Genomic DNA, 9,990 nt, shown 5'->3' with positions numbered 1-9,990 from the left:
GCCGGTCGCGCCGGGACCGGGTGAAGGGGGCCGCGAGCCGGCCTGAGGTCTCTCCTGGGCCAGTTATGTCCTTGGGAGGAGGCGGATGTGGGACCTGACCCTTTAAAAGGGCAAATGGTTGAGGTGCGGTTTAGGAGCCACCCAAATTGGGCAGGGCTGGGAGCGCTGGGGAAAGGCACCGAAAGAGTTTAATTTCCCCTGAGCCGGTCCAGAGTTGACTGTGTCCCAGGGTAGCTGTGGCTGTTGTCCCCGACTTCTGTAGGCAGGAGGGAGGGGGTCTTCTGAACTAGGGAAGGCCCCACCAGAGCAAGGACTGACCTGAAGATGATACCTGGACCCTCACCCCTGCATTCTCTGTTTCCGGTAAGTCTTGGAGCCGCGGAAGTGGGCCGCTGACCCAGAGGGGTGGGGCTAGGCTGGTGTCCAGCAGGTGTTTGTTCCCGATGCGGCATCTGTCTGGGAGCCACCAGGCTTGTGTAGGTGTGGACACTAGATTGCTCCAAGGAGGAAGAGGAGGACAAGGAGGTATTGGGGGTCACTAGGGATAGATACCCCTGCTCTAGGCTGCCCACTTAATCCCAGCCTACCTCCCTGTTTGGGGAAGGTTGCAGCCTCCTAAGATTTGTTTTCCGTGCAGGGTTTGGGTTATGCTGGTGTCTTATCTCCTTCCACCTGGGGCACGCTGTGTTTGGGCAACATAAACTGTACCCTGGGGCCATGTCCCAGCCCTTCTTGCCCTTCACTGGGGCAGCCAGTGAAGCCCAGGGTGTGTGTGTGTGTTTGTGTCTGTGTGTGTCTGTGTGTGCGCGCGCGCGCACGCGCATTTGCTGGTGGCTCTTGTGTCCCACTTGACCCGATGCCCCTCCAAGGCAAGATGATAGCATATTCGGTTCTGCTCCACAGTGCAAGGCATGGAGCTGCACTTACTGACTGAACTCTCTGTCTTCCCCAGGCCCTCACCCAGGTGGTCCCCGTGATGACCCATCACGGTGAGGAACAGGCTTGGTGGGGCATAGTGCTGCCCTAGCCCTTGTCGTGGCTGGTGGCCCAGGTGTGGTTCTGCTGGGAATCTGAGCCTGGCTTAGTGCCCTGAGGCCTCAGTGTGTCAGTTGGGCATCTCATACTATTGCTTCTCAGTCCTGGCAAAGGGCAGAGGGTCTGGAGAGTGGAAATGACACGGCACAACTCGTGGACAGTCGGGCCCTTCTCGAGGTCATCAGGACCCCTCCTCTGCCTCAGAGCCTCATGAACCCTCCCCTGTCCTCAAAGGTTTCTGAGAGAAGTGAGTTCACAGTGCCCCTTCCTTATGTGTTCTATCTCAGACCCTTCTGGACTTTACTTTCTCTGTTGGTAGTTTCTCTTGACTCCCCCTGTCTCCCTCCAGTCTGCACTTGGAATGCAGACAGCTGTGGGGTGGCTGCCTGGTGGGCCACCTGAGGGTGGGCAGGGACAGGGACAGGCAGTCAGTGCTGAGAAGGAGGAAGAAGCCAGGGGCACTGGAGGTGGGTGATCAAGGAGAAAGAGGGGGAAGGGAGTGAGTGCGTGGGTGTGTGGCAGCCACAGGGACAGAGATGGGGACAAGTGTCTGTCTGCATTCGGATGAGCTGGTTTCTGAGCGGCCTCTTGAGAGTGCCTGGCGCTTGCCCATGACTCACCCCGTTCTTTATCTGCAGGATGAAACTCCATCGAGTCCCAGCCCCTGTCCCCTGCTTCCCTAGCCCTGGCTCCAGCTGTTGCTGGCTNCCCCTCCATTTATACTGCAACTCTCAAAGGACCAGTGACCCAGGAGAGAACAGCCAGGCTGCCTGTGCTTCACTAGAGGAGGCGTTTACCACGTTCTTGCTGTGGATAAACATCTCTTGGGCTCTGAGCTCCCCTCCAGAGTCAGGGCTTAGAAGTTACTCAGGCATCTGGGCTCCCAGCCAGGGCACTCCCACTGACAGCCCTGCCACTGCCGTGCCACCAGTGCTGCCACTGACCGTGTTCACCCTGCCCCCCTCCAGTATGTATCCTAAGCTTCTCTCCTGGGCCACAGGCTGCTATCACTTCCTCCACCCACAGCGTTGCTCCCCCCCTCTCCCCTCTGGGTGACCACCTCCCACCCAAGCCATATTGCCCTCTCCCCCGCTGCATGCTGCCCCCAACTCCTTCCCCTGAGCAGGCTGTCCTCTGCTCAGACCACACCGCCCTCCCTCTGGCATCCTGCTTTGCCCCCCAGTCCCCACTGTCCACAGCATTCTCCTCCTCCCTCCCGGATTTGTGGCCTGCTCCTCCTCTTTGCTCTGGGGACACCTGCCCACTTTGGTTCCCAGGCCTCGGAGCCCTAGCCCTGGGGTTTTGGAGCCTGGAAGTGTAGGCCCTGCACCCCTTAGGCGGCCTCCTGAGGGTCCCACGATTGCCCTGAGCTCTAAGCTCTCCTTGGGTTCCACATGTGAGCCTGCCAGCCTCGGGAGAAGGGAAGGTGGGGTTTGGCACCCCTCCTGAGTGTTCCCGCCAAACCTTCTCTGACCTGGGTGCCAAGGGGCCTGGAGGGCATCTCCAGGTGCCAGCCTCGCCTCCTCGCTTTCTGCTGTATCCCAAGACAAGTGGGCGCTTGTCAGATGGCGGCAGGAGCAGAGAGAGGAGACTCTGGATTGTTTCGGCCTCCTCTCTCAAAAAACCAGCCCCTAAGGTCAGTTGGTCTGGCTTTTGCCCAGTTGCCCAGAGCCCTGCTGAGTTTAGGAGTTCCCCAGGAGGCCAAGCCTACAGCCTCCCCTGTGTTCTTGTTGTGCGGTCCTCACCCCTGATGGGAGTTCTTTAACTCCGGCTCCTGTGGGTTGGATTACTTCCTCTTTCTCTCTAGTTATATATAATCATAGCTGCCCCCCTGCCCCCACTGCCCCAAGCTGAAAAGGATCTTGGTTAGTGGATCTGAACTTTTTGAGGCCACAGATTCCTTTAAGAATCTGATAAAAGCCATGGCTGTTCTTACTAGGAAAACGTGCATAGGCATGTGTACATACGCGTGCACACGCACATCATATACCCCTTCGAGCCCATCTATGGTCCTTGTAAGGTAAACCCCTGCATTTCACTAAAAAGCCCGCTGAGGCCCAGAGAGGAGAAATGACTTGCCCAAGGCCACAAAAAAAGTGGGTGGACAAATCAGGACCACAACCCAGGTGTCCTGACCCCCAGCAAGCGGAAGTTTTGTTCCCAGAGGCAACTTTGCCTTCCCCAAAGGCTGCCTGCAATGGCCTGGCTGTTCATTTATTCAACAAGAGGGGTTTTGGCGAGGATTTTTAGGGTATTGATTACCTTAACTTTTAATAGAGTTTATTTCATTGTACGTTAGTGTACTTTAAAAAATGTATTTTTATTGAGATATAATTGACAAATAACATTGTATAAGTTTAAGATGTATGGAGGGTTGGTTTGATTCATTTGCATATTGCCACACAAATGCCACTTCAGCGTCAGCTAACACTTCTACCAACACTTCTACCGAGTCACGTCATTATCTTTTTTTTTTTTCTTTTTTGGTGGGAACAATTCAGATTTAGTCTCTTGGTCCACAAGCATTTTTGAGCACCAGCTAGAAGCCAGGCATTGAACTGGGAGCTGGGGAGAGAGCAGGAAATCAGGTAGTCCCCGTTCTTGCCTTCAGGGGTGGTGTCAATACAGCGGGACAGACAGAACAGAGTGCAAACATTACTGGAAACAGAGCCATGGAAGAGAAATAAGGATTTAATGGGAGCTAATAGAGGGATCAGATTTAGATTGGGAAGGTGGAGGAAATGGTAGTTAAGCAAGGAGACCAAGAGCAAGCAGAAGGCAGGGAAGAGAAGATTCTAAGCAATGGGAACAGCATACTTGAAGGTTCTGAGATGAAGAGGTGTGAGCCCTCATAGAAGTGGACAGAGGCTTTTTCTGGCTGCTCCTGGCTCCCCATGGACCCTGCCTTCCACGCAGTGTGAATACTGATTGGAAGCAGGGAGGGGCAGTCAGGAGACCTGCCTGGGGGAGGTGGGTCCCCCTAGTCATCTGGGTGAGAGATTGTGGTGGTTTAGGTTAGAGAAGTGGCTGGCCATGGGGAGGGATTGGGGGTGAGGGTGAGACTGATTCAGGCAGAGAAGGGACAAGAGATGGAGATGGGTTGGAAATGGGCTGGAATGAAGCAGAGGTGTGTGTGAACTTGACCCCTTCGTTTTACAGAAGTGGTAGCTAGTAAGGCTTCATCAGGCACTCCTCTGTTTCAGTTTAGTATTTATAAACATGAAGTGTTTCATAAATACAGAAAAGCGCACGAACTTTTCCCACACTGAATACACCCACTTACCCATGACCCAGCACTCAGCCAACAATGGAGTATCACCAGCATCCAGAAGTCTCTCCCCCTGCCCCCTTCCCATCACTAAGTCCTCCTGAGGGTTATTCGCTATTCTGACTTCTAACAACATAGATTTTCCTGTTTCAGAGCTTCTTATATGTCAGCACATCATACAGGTTATTTTGTGCCTCACTTCTTTTGCTTAACATTATGGTTGTGAATTTCATCCATATTCTTGCATTTGCTTTTAGATAGCTCCTTCTCCTCGCTGGATAGTGTTCCACCAGGTGAAGATACACTATTTATCAATCCTGCTATTGACAGGCATTTGGATTCTTTCCTGTTTGCGGCTTTTGGGAATAGTGTTGCTATGAACATTTTTGTGCCTGTCTTTTGCTTCTAATTTCTTCTTCTTCTTCCATTTCTTCTTCCTTGTCATTGTCGTCGTCTTCTTCTTCTTCTTCTTCTTCTTCTTCTCCCTCCCCCACTCCTCCTTCTCCTCCCTCTCCCTCTCCTCCTTCTTCCACTTTTTCTTAATGTTTATTTATTTTAGAGAGAGAGACGGAGAGAGAGAGAATGAGGGAGGGAGGGTCAGAGAGAGAGGGAGACACAGAATCTGAAGCAGGCTCCAGGCTCTGAGCTGTCAGCACAGAGCCTGATGCAGGGCTCCAACCCACCAACCACGAGATCATGACCTGACAGGTGCCCCTGGTTCTAATTTCTGTTGGGTAGATCCATCCCTCTATTTTGACGGGTGTGTTTGGAAGACCCCAGCATCTCAAGAATCAGAGGCATTGTTCTATAAGGGGAGCACTTCAGGCATTTGGGGGGGCGAAAGACATTTTGGGGGAGTGGAGAAGATTCTCTGGCACCCTAATATGTCCCTTATCTTTTCCTCCCTCTTAAAGTGGGGCTCAGGGGTAGGGGGGAAGGAGGAAGAAGCTTCAGAGGTGGGGTGGGTGGGAGCTGACCACCTCTCTGACTTACTCCTCTCTAGGGGCAGTTCTGGGTCCCCAGTGGATTAAGGGGGTGTGAGGCTGAGGACGGGGCCACGCCTCCAACCTTCCCTCCTTGCCCAAGGGCAGGAAGCCAGCCACTGCCTCCCTGTTTGATGTATGAACTTGCCAAGGGCCCTGGCATCAGGACAGAGGGCGATGCCAAGGGCGGGCAAGCTGTGGCAGCCCTTGGAGGGGCAGCGGCCTGTGGGTGGGGAGCAGAGGCGCCATCCGCAAAGAAGCCAAGTGGTGGGGAGCAGAGGGAAGCCTGGCGATGTCCAGGGGTCAGTCCCCTTGCTGATTGTCCCAGTTTTGGTCCCTAAGTTGACACCCTTCCCACCAGAGACAGCAGCCCTGCGCTTCTGGCCAGCCCCTCCCTCTCCCAGCCTGAGTGGCCCGAGGGCCCAGAGCAGGGACAGGGGATGGGGGCTTTCAGCTTTAGTGGTTCTTGCCGGCCAAAGATGTGAGAGCATTGGGGTGCTTCTGGTGATTTCACCAGTCTGTCTCCGCAGTAAGTCTGGGAGCTGGTACTTTGAGACCAGAGCCCAGTTTTTGAGAGCTTGGTACCCTAGGAACTTAGCAGAGGACAAGTTCAGTATGGGTTTGCCAGTGGAAGGATGGCCACATGGGAGACCAGGGCAGGCAGAGACCCCAGAGAAGGTGAGGGAACCCACAGTGAGGCCAGGCACAGCGGCTGGCGATGGGCAGATGTGGCCTGCTGCGCTGGGTGGAGCTATTCTTCCTGGGAGGCTGTGATGCCCTCTCCGTGTTGGGGCTCCACCTGGACCCGAGCTCCCTGGGGCAGCCCGCGGGTGGGTGTGGGTGTGGAGGTGGGATGGGAGCTAGGGTGAGACCACCCTGGTCAAGCTCAGCTGTGGCCGGAGGTCCACTGATAGGGGCCTTTTCGAGGCTTGGAGAGAGCAGAGAGGAGAAAGACCTGGTGATCCGCCGGGGTTGGCAGCGGGCGGCAGTCACCAGGAGGCCCAGGGTCCTGTGGCCTCAGCACAAGTTTTGCTTCTGTCCAGCTCCTCTTGGCATTCTTGCCGGCAACCCCATCTCAGGAACTTGTCAGTGTCCCCGTCGAGCCCCACTTCGCCCCACTCTTCCTGACACAGCTGGAGCCTAGGAGTCAAGGATGGCCTGGCGAGTCCTTGGGCCCAGTCCTCAGAGCCTCTTGGCCAAGCCTGCTGTGGGATGCCCCGTGGGCCCTGGTGCCGTATGTCACGTGTGGCTTCTGCCCAGTAGAAGCTTCCCGGTTCTCCCTGTCTGCTCCCCTCTCGACTCACCTGAGAGGGGTGGGAAACCAGTCTGTTCCTCCTTCTCTTTTCCCTGGCCACCCTTCCTCCTTGCACCCATCACCTTTCCTCTCTCCCACTCACCCGCCCTCGGCCAAATCCCAAGTACACATACTGGTTTTCCCCAGTAAGTCCTCATCCTCCACTCGGAGGCCCAGCCTGGGGGCCGGGGGAAGATGTCCAAATGCATCATCTGGAGACGATGTGCAAGAAGGTCTGTATAAACTTGCTTCTAGAGCTGGGGGTGGTCTACTTCGCCTGGGGCAGTCGGGAAAGCCCTCCCAGAGGAGGTGACATTTTGACCTGGGTCTTACAAGGTGAGTAGGAGTTCACTGACACAGAGGGGAGGAAGGCCCAGGGGTGTGAAGGTGTGTGGTACCCTCAGGGAGCTGGAGGATAAGGTGGGGGAAGGGAGAGGCTGGATCAGAAGCTGGAGGAGAGGTGGGTCAGTGTGGCCAGGGCCTTGAATGCCAAGCTAAAGAGTCTGGATTTCAGACTTATGTGGGTCATAGAGAGCCCCTGGAAGGGGGCTCAGTGGTATGTGTGGAGAGGGGGTGGAGTCTGCATTTTAAACTGTCCCTGGCACAGGATGGAAGATGGATGATAGGGGTGTGGGACATACCTGGAGCCAGTGATGGGTCTTTCTCATGTGACTGGACCAGTCGTGTGTGTGTGTGTATGTGTGTGTGTGCGCACGCATGTACATGCACGCGTGTGTGTATGCATAGAGGTTTCCCTTCTTTGCCTCTGAGTTCACTTCCACCGACCCCCCCTTAACCAGCAGCCTCGAGAACTCTGGTCTGGCAGGTCAAGAGTTAAGCTGGAAACTCACCTGGAGGACTACAGCTGGCTCTCTGCCATGTCCCTTTGGCTCAGTTTTACCTGTTGCCCAGCCCAGACATCACTCCCACGGAGGCTGGGCAGGGGACAGGCCTGGCTTTGTTGGGACCCTGAGACCAGGCCCAGCTAGCCCTGTTGGCTCTGGTCTGGAAGGGATGGAGGGCTAGGAATGGCGGGGGTGGGGAGGGATGGAGATTCCAGGGACTGGGTGCCGCAAGGAGTCCCTTGGCTGACACCCTCATCACATGCCCGAGGGGGCGAGTTGGGGGTGGTTGGCCAAGGATGGGAAGAAGTAGGTGGGGTCGGAAAGTGCTCCAGGGCCACCTTCTCTTTCCTCTTTTCCTCCCTGTGGTCCAAGAGCTCAGCCCCGCCCTGCCCTGGGGACGGGAGGTGCTCTTGCTTGTAGGATCAGGACTCCTTGGGGGCCAGAGTTGGCTCTCCTCCTCTCTGCTGACTCTCATCTGTGCCTTCATTCTGTCTCTAACTTTCAACTCGGTTCTTTCTGCGTGACTGGCTTGCCCATTCCTCAGGAGTTTCAATTCCCTTTTCTATCCTCTCTCTCCTGGGATGGTGTGGGCTCTCTCTTATAGAGGAGGCAGTGTAGAGTAGTGGTTACACAGCAGCCTTTGTGGTTAAACTGTTGTCAACTTTGGGCTTGGCCACTTCAGGGCTGTGCATCGCTGGGCACATTATATAACCTCTCTGTGGCTTGATATCCTCCGCTGCCCTTAAAAGCACTTAGGACGGTGTGGGGGCATTTCCACAGCATTTAATGAGCGGTAATGATTGTTGCTGTTGCTATGGTTACTGAGTGATTGTATTAGTCCAAGTTCTCCAAGACACAAGATGGGATTAAATGTGTAAAGACTTTATTAGGGGAAATGCCTGAGTGAAAAGAAGGAGCCAGGGTAGGCTGAGGGAGCCTTCAAGATGGCCATGTGAGTTGGACCCTGAGTGAGAGGGAGGCAGAGGGAGCCTGGGTTGGATGGAAGTGTCCGAGACCTCTGTGCACTCTGGAGCAAAGCCCGTAGGTTCCATGAACCAAAGTTGGCCAAGAGTCTCATGTCTGCCGGGAACAAGGCTGCCTTAGAATTGCCCCTGCGCTCTGACTGCATGACCTCAGCAAGCATGGTAGTGATTTCAAATGGGGCCTCGGTCAGCCCCGTCCCTTCTGCAGGTCTGTAAGGTGCATTCTGTGGCCTGTCCCGGGGCCTGGAGACAGTGGGGAGGACAAGACCTTTGCTTCTGGGGGTCTGGGGGAGGCATGGAGGCGAGTGAAGTGGAAAGAGGCAGTAGACTGGGCCCCAGGCCGTCCTGCCCCCTTCCAGGCCTGGCTTCAGGCTGGGTCTTGGCTGTGGAGTTAGTATATTTGTCCTAGTCAGGTTAAATGGCACGGTCCTGCTCGAGGCTGATGGATGACCCCCCCTGGCCTTTGATTTGGCTCTCTGTTCCCCTCCGCATCTTTCCTTTGTGCTCGGGGTGCCTCAGTCTTGAGGGGGAAACTGAGGCATGGGTGCATCGGGCCAGTGAGGGTCCTGGGTGGAGGATTCTGCGTCGTGCTGTTCTCTTCTTCCCCCTCCCCACCCCCCAACAGAGCCATCCACTTCAAAGTTTATCCTGGGGAAGGATGGGCAGCCTGAGACTGGCCAGGACACTACCCTTAGGTAGGTGTCCTCTGGGGCTGGCCCGGGGTTGGCCGGAGCACAGGGCAGGGGTGCAGAGAGCAGGTGCCAAGCTGCGACACCATTAGGGGAATGAAGTTGCAGCAGGAGCAAGTGCTTCTGGGCACAGAGCTGAGGCTGTCCGTGGGAGGCCGGAGCAGGCCCAGCCTGGCCAGACTGCACCCCCCACCCCTCCACGGCCCCGATCGCCTCTCCACCACTGCGGCTGCTGGCAGACTGCATTGAGATGTGCGAGCCACCCAGATGGCCTCTTGAACCCCAGCCACTCAATATGCTAAGCAGGGCTAATTTATTCCTTTGCTTCTTAATGGAATTGCACAAAGCCAGTAGGGGGTGAGCGTGTTGGAAGCAGCGGTGGGGTGGGGGGCTCTCTGTGGTTCTTCCGCATTCTGAAGCAAGGCTCCTGGGCTCCCAGTGGGACTCAACACTGCCTCTTCTGAGGCTTCAGCTCAGAGAGGAGGCCCTGTAGTGGAGAGACCAAGGACTGGAGGACAGGCCGCCGGAGGAGTCCTGCTAACTCTCTCTTAGCTGGGTGCCCTGGAAAAGCTGCTTTTAGTGTCTCTGAGCCTTCGCTTCCTCCCCTGTGAAATGCGGGATGCAGAGCCCACCTCGCTGGGCTGTTGCCCAGAGCCAGCTTCATAGTACGTGCCAAGCCCTGGGACACAGTGGGCAGGCAGCACTGTTCGATCCCGTCCACACCGTGTTCTGGTTGGCATTTCCTTTCCCTCTTTTGTCACCCTCTGCAGTCTCGAGTCCTGAATCCTGAGGTCAGCTGGGGCTGGTGTTGGAGGAGGAGGCCCTCCTGGGAGCTCTGCCCTGGGGTACAGGGGTTGGGTGTGAGGGGCAGGGACAGCTGTGCTTAACGCTCT

Source organism: Crocuta crocuta, unplaced genomic scaffold (assembly GCF_008692635.1).
Source record: "Crocuta crocuta isolate KB4526 unplaced genomic scaffold, BGI_CrCroc_1.0 scaffold229, whole genome shotgun sequence".
Taxonomy (NCBI): Eukaryota; Metazoa; Chordata; class Mammalia; order Carnivora; family Hyaenidae; genus Crocuta; species Crocuta crocuta.
This window is presented reverse-complemented; position numbering follows the sequence as displayed.